The 21,102-nt window shown below is 38.9% G+C and overlaps 1 protein-coding gene and 1 long non-coding RNA gene across 3 annotated transcripts in view; both read right to left on the bottom strand.

Moving 5' to 3' along the window:
• Positions 1-21,102, bottom strand: part of LOC115210382 (mitochondrial inner membrane protease subunit 2) — a 646,016-nt gene that overhangs the window by 164,146 nt on the left and 460,768 nt on the right. The gene's annotated exons all lie outside the window — the stretch shown is intronic.
• LOC118762849 lies at positions 916-17,506 on the bottom strand. Its single transcript, XR_004998593.1, has 3 exons — positions 17,494-17,506; positions 12,652-12,654; positions 916-1,063 (listed from the first exon to the last, which is right to left on the bottom strand). It is a non-coding gene; the product is annotated as an uncharacterized LOC118762849 (long non-coding RNA).

Genomic DNA, 21,102 nt, shown 5'->3' with positions numbered 1-21,102 from the left:
GTCCGTTTTCCGCACTAGCACGGGTTGGACGGTTCGACCGGGGTCTGGGGAGCCAGGGGCTGCTCCAGGCTCCAGTCTGATCTGGCAGTGTTTCTACAGCTGGATGCCCTTCCTAATGCCAACCACTCTGCGAGTGTAGTGGGTGCTTTTTACGTGCCACCTGCACAGGTGCCAGAGGGGTCTGGCATCGGCCACGATCGGTTGGTGCTTTTTATGTGCCACCGGCACAGAAGCCAGTCGAGGCGGTGCTGTCATCGGCCACGTTCGGATGGTGCTTCTTATGTGCCACCGGCACAGAAGCCATTCGAGGCGGGGTTGAATGCAAAATTGCAATGGAACTGCTTATCAGTCATTAAGATGAAAATACCTCAAAAGATCTCAAAGAGCATTTATGTTGTGTGTGTGTTTGTGCGTACATGTGTAATACTTCTAGGCTCATGGAATTTGTTGCACCAGACCAATACAAATTCAAAGGAGAAGAGATTGGGACTGGTTCAGCACAACCCATGCCCTTATATAATAATAAATCTCTGCACCATTGTGGAGTAATGTATTGAACTTTAAAAAGTCCAACCATATAAAGATATTTGTGTGTGTGTGCGTGTGTGTGTATATCATCATCATCATCATCGTTATATATACACATACTAGACTACATGCAACCTGTTGAGTCACTGAGACACTATAAGTTTCTCAGCAAAGGAGTTTTATTTTGTAAGTTTTTTTTTCCTTTCCAGATTATTTTGAATGCTTTCAATGAATGTGAAAAATCATATTCTTGCATTGTCGAGTCACTGTGTCTAATCGAAAGATAAGAGTGTCTTCTCTTTCAGTTTTTAGATTATTTTTGAAATATTTTCCCATTATGCACTGTTGTGGGTATTTATACCCTGTAAACCTCTAATATCTCCACAACCACTTGTCTGATTTACATGAAACTTGTTTTATTCTGTTCATATTAACATTTCAGGGTAAACTTAATTCATAGTATTTTCCCATTTGCACCAGTTTGGCTGGGCAACATTGCAAGCAAGCAAGCTTCAAACTGACTTTTAATGTATTACTAGACTACCCATGACCCGTGGGTCACTGGGAAACTCTGAGTTTCCCAGAAATGGAATTATGTATCATGGGTTTTTTTTCTTTTCCAGGTTATTTTGCAAGCTTTCAATGAATGTGACATTGAAATCATGTGTAAACTGCTCCTTTCCCCAGAGAAGGAAGATTTGGCTGCTATTACTTGCATGTCCTGTAACAACATAAGTATTTCAGGTCCTTTATCATAAATAGCTGTTACATGGTGGTAGAGTGAGATACATTGAATGCACTTGAAAAAAAAAAAAGCTATGGAAAATCTATTTCACACCAAGGTTATGAACAGGTCTTTTACGAAATATTTACTGTATTTTTAAAGTCATTTTCACTTTAAAATACTTTCTAAATATGCCAAAAAACAATTTTTGTAATGGTATCCACTTGAAAATAATTTTAAAAAACATTAAAATATTGTCTGTTTAAAGAAAGCTAAAATATAAATACTTACTGTACAAACAACTTACATTTTTGAAATCACATTCACTTAAGATATTTCTAAATGATTATAATATCGTGTTTAACAAAGTAAAAATAGAAACATTTACTGTGAAAAATAATTGTATTTTTTTGTTGCCAAACCACTGTCTAATCGAAAAGTCAGAGTTTCTTTCCTTTCAGGATGAAGTTATATTCGGAGCATTTTCCCATTATGCACAGTTTTGGATATTTATACCACCAAACCCCAAATATCTCAATAACTACTACTCCAATTTATGTGAAACTTGTTTCATTCCATTCATATTAACATTTCAGGGTAGACTTAATTCATAGTATTTTCCCATTATGTGCCAGTTTGGCTGGGTAACATTGCAAGCAAGCAAGCAAGATTCAAACAGACTTTCAATGTATTATAGAAAGATAAATACACACACACACACACACACATTTATGAATATATATATGGTTGGACACCAAATCTCAGCCTACCGGTAAATACACTTGATGTTTCCATTAAGTATATGTGGTTGATAATGTTTATTACACTAAAGCTGCTTTTATTTCATATCTGAATTTATTCTCATGTATGCATTGTCTGGGTTTACTCACACATAGTTTGCATGCTATATACATATGAGTCACGGACTGGCAATATCAGTCATCTCTGCCTCTGTTTGAGAAAATGATATTGATAAGCCACGAAAATTGTGAAACATTGATATCCATCACACCTAGATGGGATCAGAGGTGAGTTATCTTTCCTGTCCATGACTTGCAGGTGTTTTAACACCTGGCGCTTTGAGAGAGAGTATTCTCCAACATGACAAAATCACAGCTTACCAAAAAATACATGGTACATATACATACATTAAGTATATATGGTTGATAATGTTTATATATATATATATATATATATATTATTATTATCTTTTATTATTATTATTATTATTTTACACCTGATGAGTGACTATATTTTTACACAGAATTAATTTTAGATCGAATTGATTTTATTATTATTATCTATTTGAAAATATAGCCACAAAACTCGTGTAGTTTTTTTTTCTACTATTTACCATTTATTGTTTTTGTACTTTATTGATTTTTAGAATAAGGTTTTTACAGTATATGTTTTCTATATGGTGTGAATAACAGTTTTCATTATTGAATTATTTAATAGAGATTTTTTTTCTAAATTACACACACACACACATATATATATTAATGTTTGTTTTTATGTCAAGTTATATATAAAAAACAGTTTAACATGAAACTGAAGGATTACTCAAGATTTTTTCATAGAATACAGGCTTATTAAATTTTACAAAGAAAATGTTGTGGCTATGTGCTAAAAAGCTTGGCTCTCAACCACATGGTTTCAGGTTCAGTCCCACTGTGTGGCACCTTGGGCAAATGTCTTCTGCTTTAGTCTCAGGCCAACCAAAGCCTTGTGAGTGGATTTAGTTGTCAGAAGAACGAAGCTTGTGTATATGTATCTGTGTGCATGCATGTCCCACTACTGCTTGACAACCAGTGTTGGTGTGTTTACATCCCTGTAACATTAGCAGTTCGGCAAATGTGACTGACAGAATAAGTACCAAGCTTTGCAAAAAATAATAAATTCTGAGGTAAATTCATTCAAATGTAAATTCTTTAGGACAGTGCTCCAGCATGGCTGCAGTCAAATGACTGAAGCAAGTAAAAGGTGATAGGTAAAGTGACCTTTTTTGGCTTACTTGCTATTGTCAGACTGTTTGGTCATCAAGCCAGGTACTGCTCTCCTTTCACACCCTCATGAACTTAGCTACAAACCCACCCTTTCCGATCCTCTGTATCCCTCTCATCTTTCTTATATTCACCTTATTCTTTGAGGGTAAATACTCACCACCTCTTTTCTCATTTTCCAGCTAGGAAAGCTATGTGTCCCCTTTTCAGAAAGACACTTATTCCAGTCCTCTGTCTTACTTAACCCTTTTGTTACCATATTCTGCCTTTGTTTCAATAAATTTTTTAAATAATGGAGAATTTAGTAAAATAACTATTTAATTATTAAGCTGGGGCCTGGAATAATTTAGCATAAAATTTTGATGGAAGATTATAATTTAGACCACTTTAAAACAGTAAGTTTATGTTACAGAATTTGGGACAGTCTCCAGCAGATTGGTAACAAATGGGTTGAACCTCTTAACACAAGGCATAAAGTCACTTCCTTCAATATTACCTGACCACACAGTTGATGAGTCTTACCTTGCAAATTACTTGCTGAATTCACAAGTGCTGGTCCTATGAAAAAAAGCATCAAATACACTTTGTGAATTGGTTGGCATTATGAAGGGCATCCATTCATTGAAACCATGCTAAAGTAAATATTGGAGTCTGGCACAGTCCTCTGGCTTGTAGGTTCTTGTTGAACTGTTCAACACATACCAGCAAAGTGTGTGTATATATAAATATATAAACACAAATCTACATCCATATATAAAAATCCATATATAAAAATCCGTGCAGCACGGATTTTTGTCAGTGAACAGGTTGCGGATTTTAGCGACAATAATATTTTGACAAATTAAACTTAAATGTTGAAGTGAATCGAACGGCTTTTGTGTGTTTCTTAAATGGCTTACAAACACCTACCACGCTGCAATTGTTTATATATATATATATAATACAAGTGTGTGTGTGTGTGTGTGTGTGTGTGTGTGAATGTATAATTATGTATTGGTAAGCTGGATAATTTACCAATATCAAAAGAGTTGTGTGCAGTTGATGCAGCAATAATGTTTGGTATGACTAAAGTATTATCTCTGACTCACTAACACACACATATATACACACACACCCAAACATACATACAAATGAATATATATATACGCACACATCCAACTACAAATTCACACATATACACACACACACACATACATGCATGTACACACATACATGCGTGTACACACACAAACATAATCATTCAGATTCAGGCATGCACATATTAAAGACATAAAAATTTATAAACATATAGACAATCATATAAAGACTTCCTTTCTCTTTGTATCTTCATATATTCATAACTGTTTAATGATGTCTTTTTGATTTCATCAACATACTTTCCACACTTGAATGATTTATATAACTCAGTTCACTGATTGAAATAATGGTCTGCTGGTCAAATAGCAGAAGACTTTAAACCCAGACTTTACAATTCAGGTGTTTTCATGTGTGAAGTTCTAGTGCAATATTTGAATGACTCAGGGACTGCATCACATATATTTGTGAAATCACTTTTGTGAGCAGTGAGTGGTTGGCATGGAGCTAAAAGAAAGGCAGTTCTCATTCGTTACACGTAGCACAACTTGTTAACAAAGGCATATAGCGGTCATTATCTTTTGCTTCATTATTTGGTTGGACATTATGGCAAAATATACAAGCTTGATATGAAAACAAAGTGTAAAGATAGCCAAGATGAATAACAAACATAAACTGTTGCCTAGAACTAAACTGCAACATTGGTGAAGTTGTATGACAGTCGAATGATACAGTGACAGAACTTTTAGCATGGCTGATAAAGCAAGGATGAAAGTAAAGAGATATCTTTTGTCAGTACACCGAGCGATGGTGGAGAAGATGTAGCTCAGAGAAACAATTGACATAATTTGTTCAAATATGGCTGCCTTTTATTTCTCTTCAGTCAGCCATTTTGCTTTTGGTAAGATCCAAAAGACTTTTACGATATTTCCTTCTTCACTAATGTTGCTTTCTTTTCATTTGTTGATTAACTTTTCAAAAAGAAGTGACTTGAGTTTTCTGGAATGTTTGTGGTTTTTATTACACTAATGGAATTGGGAAATTCAGGTGGATTTAACTTACTTTGAACATACAACCACTGAGTTCTTTTGTGTGATACTGACCATTTCTTTGATATCATATCTGACCTGCATACAATTAGATTTAGCACAGACTATAATTAAATTTGTCTGAATATAGCAGATTTTATTCCAGTCTCCGTACATTGGCATTCTGTTGTGTTCTGTGGTACACACTGCACTGGTCTGCCTTTGTACTAATAAATGAAATTAGTACGCATACAGAAATCAATCAAGCTTCTTTGTCTATTTTTTCATTTAATCTATTAATGTATATGTGTGTGATGGAGAAGAACTGTTCACATGTGTCAGTTTAAATACATAAGTATGTGAGTGCGCATGTGCATATATGTTATACACAGAGACATATTTATGTTAGCTAACACAATGAGTTGAGTCTGATCTGTTTGATATGGAGTACAGGTGAGACATGAGTGTTGGATGTGGAGTACAGGTGAGACATGAGTGTTGGATGTGGAGTACAGATGATGTGACAGTGATGGTATTTATAAAAGGCGGCGAGCTGGCAGAATCGTTAGCACACCGGGCGAAATGCTTAGCGGTATTTCGTCTGCTGCTACGTTCTGAGTTCAAATTCCGCCGAGTTCAACTTTGCCGTTCATCCTTTCGGGGTCGATAAATTAAGTACCAGTTACGCACTGGGGTCGATGTAATCGACTTAATACCTATGTCTGTCCTTGTTTGTCCCCTCTGTGTTTAGCCCCTCTGTGTTTAGCCCCTTGTGGGTAATAAAGAAATAGGTATTTCGTCTGCCGCTACGTTCTGAGTTCAAATTCCGCCAAGTTCAACTTTGCCTTTCATCCTTTCGGGGTCGATAAATTAAGTACCAGTTACGCACTGAGGTTGATATAATCGACTTAATCCGTTTGTCTCTCTTTGTTTGTCCTCTCTGTGTTTAGCCCCTTGTGGGTAGTAAAGAAATAGGTATTTATAAAATATGTGAGAAATGCTCTACTAAATGGCAGTAAGATACAGATCCTAAATATAGAAGATCTGTGGAGGCTGGAGTGAAATTAGGGGAAGATTATTTGAATCTGAAATTAAAAAGATCATAGCAAAAGTTACTCAACTTTGTGTAAACCTAGGCATGTCTACAACAGATTGATGGTAATATCAGGCAACTGTTTGACTTTCACTGACACCATTATGCTGGTGCTAACTCACTTTTTGTGCTGACATACTGTATTCGCTTAAGAGATGGTTAATACTTTCATCTTTTTCACAGATTCTGTACTAGTTTGTTGCTTATGCTATTAGTTACTTTTGCCAAACCTAACTTACAGAGATATAAACAAACCAGGACTGGTTGTCGTGTAGTGACACACATACACACACACACACACAAACACGCACATGATGGGATTCACACAGTTTCCATCAACCAAATTCCCACACAAGGCATTGGTTGATCCTGGGCTACAGTAGAAGACATTTGCTCAAAGTCCACACAGTGAGACTCAACCTGAAACAACTTGATTGTTAACCACAAAGGAGTACCTGTGGCGGCGGCATCATCATCATCATCAAGGTGACAAGCTGGCAGAGTCGTTAGCATGCTGGTTGAAACGCTTAGCGCTATTTCGCCTGTTGCTATGTTCTGAGTTCAAATTCCACTGACGTCGACTCTGTCTTTCATCCTTTCAGGGTCGATAAATTAAGTACCAGATACACACTAGAGTGAATGTAACCGACTTACCCCTCCCCACCAAATTTCAGGCCTTTTGCCTATTATAGAAAGGATTATTATTATTATTATTATTACCATTACTGTAAGGCGGTGAGATGGCAAAATCGTTAGCAAGCTGGGCAAAATGCTTGGCAGCATTTCATCCATCTTTGTTTTGGATTCAAATTATACTGAGATCCTTCTGGGATCGACAAGATAAGTACCAGTTGATTATTGGGGGATCAAAGTAATTGACTAACCCCTCCCCTCAAATTTCAGGCCTTGTGCCGATATGAGAAAGGATTATTATTATTATTATTATTATTATTATTATTATTATTGCCATTATAGGTGGAGGAGTGGCTGTGTGGTAAGTAGCTTGCTTACCAACCACATGGTCCCGGGTTCAGTCCCACAGCGTGGCACCTTGGCCAAGTGTCTTCTACTATAGCCTCAGGCCAACCAGAGCCTTATGAGTGGATTTGGTAGACGGAAACTGAAAGAAGCCCATCGTATATATATATATATATATATATATATATATATATATATGTATGTATGTATGTATGTATATATGTATATGTTTGTGTGTGTGTCCCCAACATCGCTTGACAACCAATGCTGGTGTGTTTACATCCCCGTCACTTAGCAGTTCGGCAAAAGAGACTGACAGAATAAGTACTAGGCTTACAAAGTCCTGGGGTTGACTTGCTCGACTAAAGGCGGTGCTCCAGCATGGCCGCAGTCAAAATGACTGAAACAAGTAAAAGAGTAAAAGAGTATTAATAAAAGTGCTAAATTATTTCTCATAGGAGAGATAACTTTGAATAATTCGCTTTTTAGCAAAGCTAAGTAGAAGTGAGAAGTGAGATTGGTTCAGAAGTGAATGAGTCAGCAGACAATATTTGCTGTGGGATTGCTTCAGTTTACAAAACAATCCATTACTTATAACCTAGTTGTGTGATACACACACACACACACACACACACACATGTAGCTGTAGTGTGTTTTACATTAATACAGAAGATTATTACAGCTTGGAAAAAGAGAATTTTATGATGGTCATTAAGTCTTCTGAATAAAAATAATGTGGAGTTGGCTGTCAGTAGAACACAAGGATAGACTTTGGATGAAATTAAGTAGACTATCTGTGATACAAATTGGACTTATTGATTAAAGTTGTTGCTTTGGATTAATCTTAGATCAGCCCTGTTCCAGTAAACATATGTACAAAGACATTCCTAATGTAGCCATCCCATATTATTTTAGGGTTATTAGAATCAATTCATCCAATATACTCTATTTTACAAGCCGGTGGGATGCGCTTTGAGGGAAACTTGGCTTCTGTTTCTAAGAGTGAGTGAGTGAGGAGGAGAAGGACGTGGAAGACGAAGAGGAGGAGGAAGAGGAGGAAGTGGAGGAGGAAGAGGAAGAGGAGGAAGTGGAGGAGGAAGAATAAGAGGAAGAGGAGGAGGAAGGGGAGGAAGAGAAGGAGGAAGAAGAGGTGGACGGGGAGGAAGAGGAAGAGGAAGAAGAAGAGGAGGAAGGGGAGGAAGAGAAAGGGGAGGAGGAAGAGGAGGAACGGGAGGAAGGGGAGGAGGAAGAAGAAGAGGGAGAGGAGGAAGAGGAGGAGGAGGGAGAAGAGGGAGAAGAAGAGGGAGAGGAGGAAGAGGAGGAGGAGGGAGAAGAGGGAGAAGAGGAGAAAGAGGAGGAGGAGGGAGAAGAAGAGGGAGAAGAAGAGGAGGAGGAAGAAGGGGAGGGAGAAGAAGAGGAGGGAGAAGAAGAGGAGGAGGAAGAGGACGAGGATGATGATGATGATGATGAGGGGAAAATATGAGTGGGATTAAGTGGATAGGTTGAGGCGTAGAGACTGAAGTAGTTAAAGGGGAGCAGACAGAGACTGGAGACATCTTGACAACATCAATAAAGGTTGGGGTTGTGTACGGGTGTACATGCACCCGCACACACAGACACACCCACACACACACAATATTTTAAAATATAGTCATTGTTTCAGTCGTAGGATTGTGGCCCAGCTGAGGCACTATTTTTAAGGGTTTTAGTTCAACAGAGTCAAACCCAGTACTAGTTTTTAAGTCTTGTACTTATTAAATCAGTCTCTTTTGCTGAACCACTAAATTACAGGGCATGTAAACAAGCTAACACCAACTGTCAGTCAAGCAGTGGGAGGGACAAACACAGGCACAAAGATACACACCCCTACACACCCACCCATCCACACACACACACACCACACACACACACACACACACACATGACAGGCTTTCTCACAGATTTATGTCAACCAGATCCACTCACAATGCCTTTGTTGGCCCAGGGCTGTAGTAGAAGACACTTACCAGAGGTGCCATTCTGTGGGACTGAACCTGAAAACCACGTGGTTTAAAAGTGAGCTTCTTAGTCAGTTAGTTAGTTAATTTTTGGCTCAAAAAGCAAAAAGCAAGGCCCTCCCCCCATGGGGACAAGGAGTTATGTACAGGGTGGTGCTCATGTAAAGAGTTCAGGCCACTTGTGGTCAAGGGAGACTTTGAACCGAGCGGTCGTCGGCATCTTCACCATCTAGTCCGGCAGCTTATTCCACGGATCCGCAACCCGGACGGAGAAAGCCCCTCTCCTTTGATTGAGATGAAATCTTCGCAGGTAGACCTTTTCGGAATGACCCCGCAGCCGACGCTCTGGAGCAGGAGTGAAGAACAGCTCTTTCAAGAGGTTACACTTTCCGCTTATGATGTTGTGAGCAAGAATGAGATCACCATGGCATCGTCATTTTTCTAGAGAATAAAGGTCGAGCGTCTTCAGCCTTTCTTCATAAGACAAATTCTTGAGACCAAGAACCATGAGGGTAGCCAGCTTCTGGACTCTTTCGAGATGCTGTATGTCTTTGAGGAGATAAGGAGAAGAGGCTTGAATCCTGTACTCTCTTAGTTAACAATCAAATAAGGGATAGCACTCATGGTCCATGATCTCCCAAAATGATAACGTTTTCTTCATTGATGCTTTATTTTGAATACCTAGCAGTTGAAATTTGAATGTAAAATATGGGTGAAGAGGGAATCCCAAGGGGAGATGTGAAAGGGCTAGACAAAGTAATTAATACCTGATCAAGAAGATGACACACAACAGGGACGACAAATGGAAGAAACGTGTTTTTCCTGAGGTTGGGCAAGGTGAAGTAAGTAGCTCACCAGTTAAGAGGAGCAGAGGCCATTATAGTAGTGGTACAGGAGACAGTGAGAGTAAACAACATGTCTGTGAGCTAGCAGTTGTTGTGGTGATGAGATTGAATCATTGCCAGTCAATGAAAAGGTCTGCTTTTGGATGTTATCTAGAATGCTTGACTGAGGATAAAGCTGCGAGTTGGTGCTGGCATGGCTATGTTGCTTGTTCGAAGAAAGGCTATGGAAGGTTTTATATGTACATCAGAATGAGATCTCATGAAACCAACAAGATATAAATAATATCCAAATAGGCGCAGGAGTGGCTGTGTGGTAAGTAGCTTGCTAACCAACCACATGGTTCCGGGTTCAGTCCTACTGCGTGGCACCTTGGGCAAGTGTCTCTACTATAGCCCCGGGCCGACCAATGCCTTGTGAGTGGATTTGGTAGACGGAAACTGAAAGAAGCCTGTCGTATATATATATATATAATATATATATATATATATATATATATATATATATATATGTATGTGTGTGTGTGTGTGTTTGTCCCCCTAGCATTGCTTGACAACTGATGCTGGTGTGTTTACGTTCCCGTCACTTAGCGGTTCGGCAAAACAGACCGATAGAATAAGTACTGGGCTTACAAAGAATAAGTCCCGGGTCAGTTGCTCGATTAAAGGCGGTGCTCCAGCATGGCCACAGTCAAATGACTGAAACAAGTAAAAGAGTAAAAGAGTAAAGAGTATGCTAGGGACATGGAGGCTGATTAAAGGGTAAACCTCTAAACCACTTCTCTCACTCAATATATATATTTCTCTTTCTATGCCATCATCCTGACCCATTTCTCAAGTGTCTCTGATACAAAATGCAACAAGAGTGTCCCATATGAAATAAAGGGCTCAACTTCAAAGTTATCTTGAATTACAGTTAGAATGTTTCACTGGTAAAGTTTTGCCAAAATTTTGCTAAAAAAAGTTGTTTTGTAAACAAACCTAACTAGCTGACTATGAAACTATCATAATTCTTAGATGAGGTTTACAGTAACACATGACCATCATAACTTTTGGATGTTATCTAGAATGCTTGACTGAGGATAAAGCTGCGAGTTGGTGCTGGCATGGCTATGTTGCTTGTTCGAAGAAAGGCTATGGAAGGTTTTATATGTACATCAGAATGAGATCTCATGAAACCAACAAGATATAAATAATATCCAAATAGGCGCAGGAGTGGCTGTGTGGTAAGTAGCTTGCTAACCAACCACATGGTTCCGGGTTCAGTCCTACTGCGTGGCACCTTGGGCAAGTGTCTTCTACTATAGCCCCGGGCCGACCAATGCCTTGTGAGTGGATTTGGTAGACGGAAACTGAAAGAAGCCTGTCGTATATATATATTATATATATATATATATATATATATATATATATATATATATATATATGTATGTGTGTGTGTGTGTGTGTTTGTCCCCCTAGCATTGCTTGACAACTGATGCTGGTGTGTTTACGTTCCCGTCACTTAGCGGTTCGGCAAAACAGACCGATAGAATAAGTACTGGGCTTACAAAGAATAAGTCCCGGGGTCAAGTTGCTCGATTAAAGGCGGTGCTCCAGCATGGCCACAGTCAAATGACTGAAACAAGTAAAAGAGTAAAAGAGTAAAGAGTATGCTAGGGACATGGAGGCCTGATTAAAGGGTAAACCTCTAAACCACTTCTCTCACTCAATATATATATTTCTCTTTCTATGCCATCATCCTGACCCATTTCTCAAGTGTCTCTGATACAAAATGCAACAAGAGTGTCCCATATGAAATAAAGGGCTCAACTTCAAAGTTATCTTGAATTACAGTTAGAATGTTTCACTGGTAAAGTTTTGCCAAAATTTTGCTAAAAAAAGTTGTTTTGTAAACAAACCTAACTAGCTGACTATGAAACTATCATAATTCTTAGATGAGGTTTACAGTAACACATGACCATCATAACTTGCACTAGTGAGGAAGTACTGGACAGCTCCCTATGATGTCACACGACCACCACTACAGCTGAAACTAATAAGGAACTTCTCTTAGCAATCATGTGATGATAGTCATCATCATCATCATCATCATCACTGACCCAAATGACAATGTTCTTTCTGGCCTCCTATGGTAACGGTGAGATTGAGAAAGACCTGGACTACAGACTTATCAATCTTGATGTCAAAATAGGAGAGGTCAGGAGATGCTACAAATGTCTGGTATAAATCCTTAAATCCTTAAAAATGTTTTAGCCCGAAGGCCGCGGCCATGCTGGGGCACCACCGCTGGTATATTGAAATATTTGAGCATTTATTAAAAATGGGAAGATTTTCTTGGTTACTTCTTCATTATAGAATTCATTAACCACCTGTAAACAAACTAGCTAATCACCTGTGTTTTCTCTTCATATTACGAATTACAAGTTGAGCATTTTTCTTATTTGTGTCTATGACCATCATCAATCCTGAGCCAACAACTGAACCTTTAAGATGTTGCATGGCTTGCAAGAAACAGCAGCTAAATTCTCCTCAAATCACTCTACAGTTTTTTTAAAGTAAAGTATACATTAATCCTTCCGTTACCGTATTTGTTTTGAGATGCTCTGTTTCTTTCAATTATTTTAAACATAACAAAGAATTTAGTAAAATAACTTGGTTATCATTCAGCTAGTGTTAGGAACATAAATTGTGACAAAGGTTTGTTGGAAAATTTTAATTCAAAACTTATGAAAACAAGGCATTTGTACTCAGAGCCAGAGCCGGTTTTGGCCGGGTTGGTAACGAAAGGGTTAAGAATTGTTTCTCTATTATATATTTTAACCCTTTTGTTACCATATTCTGTTGAGATACTCTGTGTTTCTTTCAATTACTTTAACTATAACAAAGAATTTAGTAAAATAACTTAGTTATCATTCAGCTAGTGTTAGGAACATAAATTATGACAAAGGTTTGATGGAAGATTTTAATTCAAAACTTATGAAAACAAGGCATTTGTACTGCAGGGACAGAGGCTGTTTCAGCTGGGTTGGTATCAAAAGGGTTAAACAATGCAGTTTTAATTGCAGAAAAAGATATGATGAATCACAGAGAATACCTTTGATCATAAGTTTGCTCACACAGACAGACCAAGAGAAAACAACAGTAATCACAGATTTATGGTACTATAGCTAATACCACTATTGAAACCACTCCCACCATCATCATTCCTAACAGTACTTGCCTCCCATAACCACAGTTATCAGCATCAACATTTCTTTATTATAATATTTCTTTACTACCCACAAAGGGCTAAACACAGAAGGGACAAACAAGGAGAGACAGAGGTATTAAGTCGATTATATTGACCCCAGTGCGTAACTGGTACTTATTTAATTGACCCCGAAAGGATGAAAGGCAAAGTCGACCTCGGCAGAATTTGAACTCAGAACGTAACAGCAGACAAGATACCTATTTCTTTACTACTTACAAGGGGCTAAACACAGAGAGGACAAACAAGGACAGACAAACGGATGAAGTCGATTATGTCGACCCCAGTGCGTAACTGGTACTTATTTAATCGACCCCAAAAGGATGAAAGGCAAAGTTGACCTCGGCAGAATTTGAACTCAGAACGTAACAGCAGACGAAATACCTATTTCTTTACTACCCACAAGGGGCTAAACACAGAGAGGACAAACAAGGACAGACAAACGGATAAAGTCGATTATATTGACCCCAGTGCGTAACTGGTACTTATTTAATCGACCCCAAAAGGATGAAAGGCAAAGTCGACCTCGGCAGAATTTGAACTCAGAACGTAACAGCAGACGAAATACCTATTTCTTTACTACCCACAAGGGGCTAAACACAGAGAGGACAAACAAGGACAGACAAACGGATGAAGTCGATTATATCGACCCCAGTGCATAACTGGTACTTATTTAATCGACCCCAAAAGGATGAAAGGCAAAGTCGACCTCGGCAGAATTTGAACTCAGAACGTAACAGCAGACAAGATACCTATTTCTTTACTACTTACAAGGGGCTAAACACAGAGAGACAAACAAGGACAGACAAACGGATGAAGTCGATTATGTCGACCCCAGTGCGTAACTGGTACTTATTTAATCGACCCCAAAAGGATGAAAGGCAAAGTTGACCTCGGCAGAATTTGAACTCAGAACGTAACAGCAGACGAAATACCTATTTCTTTACTACCACAAGGGGCTAAACACAGAGAGGACAAACAAGGACAGACAAACGGATGAAGTCGATTATGTCGACCCCAGTGCGTAACTGGTACTTATTTAATCGACCCCAAAAGGATGAAAGGCAAAGTTGACCTCGGCAGAATTTGAACTCAGAACGTAACAGCAGACGAAATACCTATTTCTTTACTACCCACAAGGGGCTAAACACAGAGAGGACAAACAAGGACAGACAAACGGATAAAGTCGATTATATTGACCCCAGTGCGTAACTGGTACTTATTTAATCGACCCCAAAAGGATGAAAGGCAAAGTCGACCTCGGCAGAATTTGAACTCAGAACGTAACAGCAGACGAAATACCTATTTCTTTACTACCCACAAGGGGCTAAACACAGAGAGGACAAACAAGGACAGACAAACGGATGAAGTCGATTATATCGACCCCAGTGCATAACTGGTACTTATTTAATCGACCCCAAAAGGATGAAAGGCAAAGTCGACCTCGGCAGAATTCGAACTCGGAACATAACGACAGACGAAATACTGCTCAGCATTTCACCTGGCATGCTAACGTGTCTGCCAGGTCGCCGCCAGAGTACTATAGCTAATACCACTATTGAAACCACTCCCACCATCATCATTCCTAACATTACTTGCCTCGCCATAGCCACAGTTATCAGTACCAACATTTCTTTATTATAATAGCATTTCAACAGTAAAAGTTGTTTTCTCAAGCTTTCACTTGCACGAAACATTCATAACATTTCTGATATTAAACTACAAACTATTTCAATGATGAGAACAAGCTGTCAGATTCAAAATTCTTAGCATCTCTAAAGCTTCCACATCATATCTCTCATAGGAAAGACCCATTCAGCAATAGAAGATGTAACAGTCAAGACCTCAGGAATACAAAAGCTTCCAATTATTACTAGCATAAGGGTTATCATTTCAATAAAGAGAGCTGTCAGACTCAAGAATTTAACTTTCTCGAACCTTCACACTGTTTCTGACATTGCAGTGACAATATCAACAATACGATATGTCAGAGTCAAGAACTCAACTGCCTCACAACCTTCACACAGTTCTGCAACACCACTTCCAGTATAATCATTGATTCCAATATAGTTGTTAGCAATTTTTTCTTTTTTCTTTTTTCCCAATGTATATAGACTGCATAGAAGCAGATGTGGTAAAGAACCCAGACCTCATTCCGATATCAAAACTGTGTCAACAGCTGAGGAAATGTGTCGTTAGAGAATTCAAAGAAGAAATCAATAAACTGAGAAATGATCTTGTTAGCAGAAGATTCTGTTATAGCACGGACACAAAGTGACATACACACACATACACGTACGCATACCTACATACTGACGCACAAACAGAGACTGATACATTCACATACACACAGTAAAATCCTTTGTGTTACAGTACTGACATGCATACACACACACGCATGTACACACTGACACACAGACACACACACTGATTAATAAACAGATGCAAATGCAGAGATACACTGGCATACATTCACATACACAAATATGAATAGATATATAGGCTATCAACTGCAAATGTGCACAGTATGTCAGTATATATATATATATATACATATATATACATGCATATATGATGAAGTTAAATATATAGTCATATCATATATGTGTACAGACACACACACACATATATCATCATCATCATCATCATCATCATTATCGTCATGTAATATCTGTTTTCTATGTTGACATGGGTTGGATGATTTGACAGAAGCTGGCAAGCCAGAGAGCTGCACCAGGCTCTAATTATCTGTTCTGACAAGGTATCTATGACTGGATGCCTTTCCTAATGGTAACCACTTTACAGAGTGTACTGGATGCTTTTTATATGCCACCAGCCCAAGTATATATCTATATATATATCTATATATATATATATATATATATATATACATATATATACATGCATATATGATGAAGTTAAATATATAGTCATATCATATATGTGTACAGACACACACACACATATATCATCATCATCATCATCATCATCATTATCGTCATGTAATATCTGTTTTCTATGTTGACATGGGTTGGATGATTTGACAGAAGCTGGCAAGCCAGAGAGCTGCACCAGGCTCTAATTATCTGTTCTGACAAGGTATCTATGACTGGATGCCTTTCCTAATGGTAACCACTTTACAGAGTGTACTGGATGCTTTTTATATGCCACCAGCCCAGATATATATCTATATATATATCTATATCTATATATATATATATATAAAATAAAAAAATTGAGAGAATTTCAATTATCCCCACATGGATAGCTTGGGTTTGATGGTTTGACCGGGGTCTGGAAGTCAGGAGGCTGCGCCAGGCTCCAGTCTGATCTGGCAGTGTTTCTACAGCTGGATGCCCTTCCTAACGCTAACCACTCCGTGAGTGTAGTGGATGCTTTTTACGTGCCACCGGCACAGGGGCCAGAGGGGGCTGGAAAACAGCCACGATTGCTTGATGCTTTTTACATGTCACCAACACGGACGCCAATCAGGTGGTGCTGGCATCAGCCACATTCAGATGTTGCTTTTTACGTGCCACCGGCACAGGTATCATAACTACAATTTCCATTTGATATTTATTTTGATGTTGATTTTGACTTTGATGTTGACATACTTGACTCAATAGGTCTCCTCAAGCACAGCGGGTCACCCTACGATCCAAGGTTAGCACAGCAGGCCGTCCTGTGAGCCATGAACTCACTTCATTTGTCGGGTCTTTGCAGTCACAGCATATCTCAGAGGTCTCGGTCTTTCGTCATTTCCACTGTGAGGCCCAACATGCTACCAGCACGGGTATCACAACTACAATATCCATTTGATTTTGATTTTTATGTTGATGTACTTGATTCAATAGGTCTCCTCAAGCACGGCAGGTCGCCCAACGGTCCAAGGTTAGCACAGCAGGCCGTCCTGCGAGCCATGAACTCACTTCATTTGTCGGGTTTTCGCAGTCACAGCATATCTCCAGAGATACACATATATCCATATTCACTCACAAGATATTGGTCAGCTGGAGCTACAGTAAAAGACACATACTTAAGGTGTTGTAGTGTGGGACTGAACCTGAAACCATGTGGTTGCTAAGTGAGATTCTTACTCACACAGCCATATCTGTGCATATAAAAAGATGGGTTAACAGAAGATGGACCACATGGGAATTAAACAAACAGGATAAACTGACCTCAAATATACCATATGAAGAAAATATAAAATATTCATCATGTTGTCTTATGGGACATCTAGGTGTTTCACTGACATTTTCAGTTTGTCAGCCATCATTGAACAATGGACATATGAGGTGGAATCAAAAAGGTTTCTGGACTAGTTCTGTAGCACACCAACAGATGGCAGCATATGGCTGCATGCATATTGAGAGTTAGCAGTGACCTTCATGAGGCAGTGTGCTGAGTGATATCACTGTGTTTACTTCACAAGTTGTAAAATTAGTATTTTTGTGATCACGTAGTTAGCGATTTTGTCGTGGACAGGAACAAAAAGCCAACATGAAATTTTGCATTAAACTTGGGAAGTCTGCTACAGAAATATTGAGCTTGCTTCCCAACCACATGGTTCTGGGTTCAGTCCTGCTGCTTGACACCTTGGGCAAATGTTTTCTACTATAGCCTCAGACCGACTTAGGCCTTATGAATGGATTTGGTACATGGAAACTAAAAGAAGCCCATCGTATATGTATATATTTATGTGTGTCTGTATTTTTTCTCTTCACCTACCAAGGCAATGGGTCATACACAATATTTTGAGAGGCTTGGGTGATTCAAAAACAGAAGAACATCTCTGGAAGATGATGAGTGACCTGGAAGACCTGCCATGAGGATCACCCTCAGAAATGTTGTATTGTACATTGAAAATTCATTCCCCAGGACCAGACTATCAGCTGAAAGTTCTACTATGACATTTTGAAGCATTTGAGCAAGGACATTCAGTGAAAAGTGATCAGATCAGTGAAGCATGAAGAATTGGATTCTTGATGATGACAATCCACTCTGTCACCAATCTCTCCTCACTTGTGAGTTTCTCACCAAAAACAACTTGGTATTGCTTCCACACCCACCCTATTCACCAGATTTGGCATTTGTGAACTTCTGTCTCTTCCCCAAGATGAAAATGCAGCTCAAAGGTCACTGTTTTAACACCGTTGTCAAGTTCCAGAGTGAATCACAGAAGGTTCTTGACTCACTTACAGACTGGATTCCAAAAGTGGGATCAGTGTATTGCTGTGCAAGGTAACTATTTTGAAGGATATGATATTAAATTTAGGTAAATAAGTTATCTTTTATTAAACATAACTAGACCAGGAACTTTTGGATATCCTTTTACTGTGGAAATCAGATAGATATACTCAAAATTTCATTACCTTTAACTTCAAAAATCAATTTTATATACCTGTCTGTCTTTTGTTGCAGAATGTCATGTTTGAAACCATTTTTCATTGAGGTATGTCATGTTTATTGAGTCAACGGGACTTGCAGAAAATACCAATTCTATGTTTTGGTAGATATTTAACATCATTACCGAAATCATCATCTTCATCAACATTTAATGTGTGCTTTCCATGCCTGTATGGGTTGGACAGACTGACAGGAACTGGCAAGGCCAGGGGCCATAAAAGGTTCCATAGTGTTTAATCATAAAACTTACTTGCATGGTTAAAGGATGGAACACAATATATAGTAGTTATTGATACCAAAGATGAGTGAGATATAAACTGACCACAAGTGTTGGTCAATTTATATCTCACAGGTGGGGTTAAATTGACCACAGGTATTGCTTTGTGGTTAGGGAATTTGTTTACAACCACAGTACTTTGGGTTCAGTTCTATCAAAAACAAGAATCTTCGACTCAGACTCCTCTACTATTGGCACCTCTGACTCTGACTCCTCTTTATGTAATCAAGTGATTGTGGTCTACATATCTCATAAAGCAGATGCATACACTTGTACTTTGAGAAGGCCTATGTGTTATAACTGGTTTATATTAAAGAATAAAGATATTGTGAGTCAGAGTCTTTATAGTTTGACTGACTCTGACTCCAGCTACCCCTTAATTGTTTCCAACTCTGACTCCATGACTCCAACTCCACAGCCCTGAGTTCTACTGTGCACCTTGGGCAAATGCCATCTACAATAGCTAGGCTGTTTTTGTAGCATTATAGGCCCTGGGTAAGTCAATGCACTGGTCTCCCATAGTATTTATGTATTTATTTCTTTATTGCCCACAGGGGACTAAACATAGAGGGGACAAACAAGGACAGACAAAGGGATTAAGTCGATTATAATGACCCCAGAGCATAACTAGTACTTATATAATCGAACCTGAAAGGATGAAAGGCAAAGTCGATTTCAGTGGAATTTGAACTCAGAGTGTAATGGCAGAAGAAATACTGGTAAGCATTTTGCCCGGTGTGCTAACGATTCTGTGAACTCATTGTCTTGCTAACGACACTGCCAACTCGTATTTATGTATTGACAGCAAACAACAACATACATAGATTAGAACTGGACCCTAGATCTGGGAGGTTCCTGGGCAACTCCTGGTGAGCCCATGCCTTAACCCTTTAGCATTTAAACTGGCCCTATCTGGCTCAAATATTTAATGTGTTATATATTCAAACTGGCCAGATCCAGCCTCTTACACCTATCCTACAATGTTATTTTAAAAATAAACAATCACATCATCAGAATCTTGAAGCTATGAGATAATGCATGATTAATTCAAAACAATGTGAGTAAATAAGCATCACATTTGACAGAGTAATCTGAATGCTAAAGGACTAAGCCAGTATTGCCAATAGCCCAGGGCTGAAAAAAGCCTGGTGAGTGAGTTTCATCATCATCATCGTTTAACGTCCATTTTCCGCGTTAGCATGGGTTGAACGGTTTGACCAGGGTCTGGGAAGCCAGGGGCTGCTCCAGGCTCCGGTCTGATCTGGCAGAGTTTCTACGGCTGGATGCCCTTCCTAACATCAACCACTCCGTGAGTGTAGTGGGTGCTTTTTACGTGCCACCCGCACAGGTGCCAGGGGTGGGGTCCGGCATCGGTCTTTCATAGATACAAACTGAAAGAAGCTAATTGCATGCATGAATGCATGAGTGTGTGTGTGTGTGTGTGGTTGTGTTTCCTTATCTTGACATCACACTGAGATTGTAAAAACAGGTAGTGTCCCGGCATGGTCGCAGTCAAATGACTGAAACAAGTAAAAAGATAAAAAGATTCGTCAACAGGCAAACAGTATTGTTCATTTGCAATCTGGCATGAAAACATGTCTGGCCATTGCACTAGGGATGTTTCAAAGAAATGGAGGAAATATTGTTTTACCTGGAAACAGGTGAGTGTTAGAAACTGGAAGAGCATCAGGCTGCAGAACAGAAAGATCTGGTTCAATGATTTACGGGGGGATAAAAACTGGATGCTAAAATGATGATGAAGTGGTGATGATGACTGTATGTGTAAGTATACACGTACACACATGCATGTGTGTGTGTGTGTGTGTATATATATATATATATATATACATATATGTATATATAAACATGCACACAGATATACACACACACACATAGTAT

This window comes from Octopus sinensis, linkage group LG4, assembly GCF_006345805.1.
Source record: "Octopus sinensis linkage group LG4, ASM634580v1, whole genome shotgun sequence".
Classification (NCBI taxonomy): domain Eukaryota; kingdom Metazoa; phylum Mollusca; class Cephalopoda; order Octopoda; family Octopodidae; genus Octopus; species Octopus sinensis.
The sequence above is the reverse complement of the archived record's forward strand: the minus strand, read 5'-3'. Positions and strand labels throughout refer to the sequence as shown.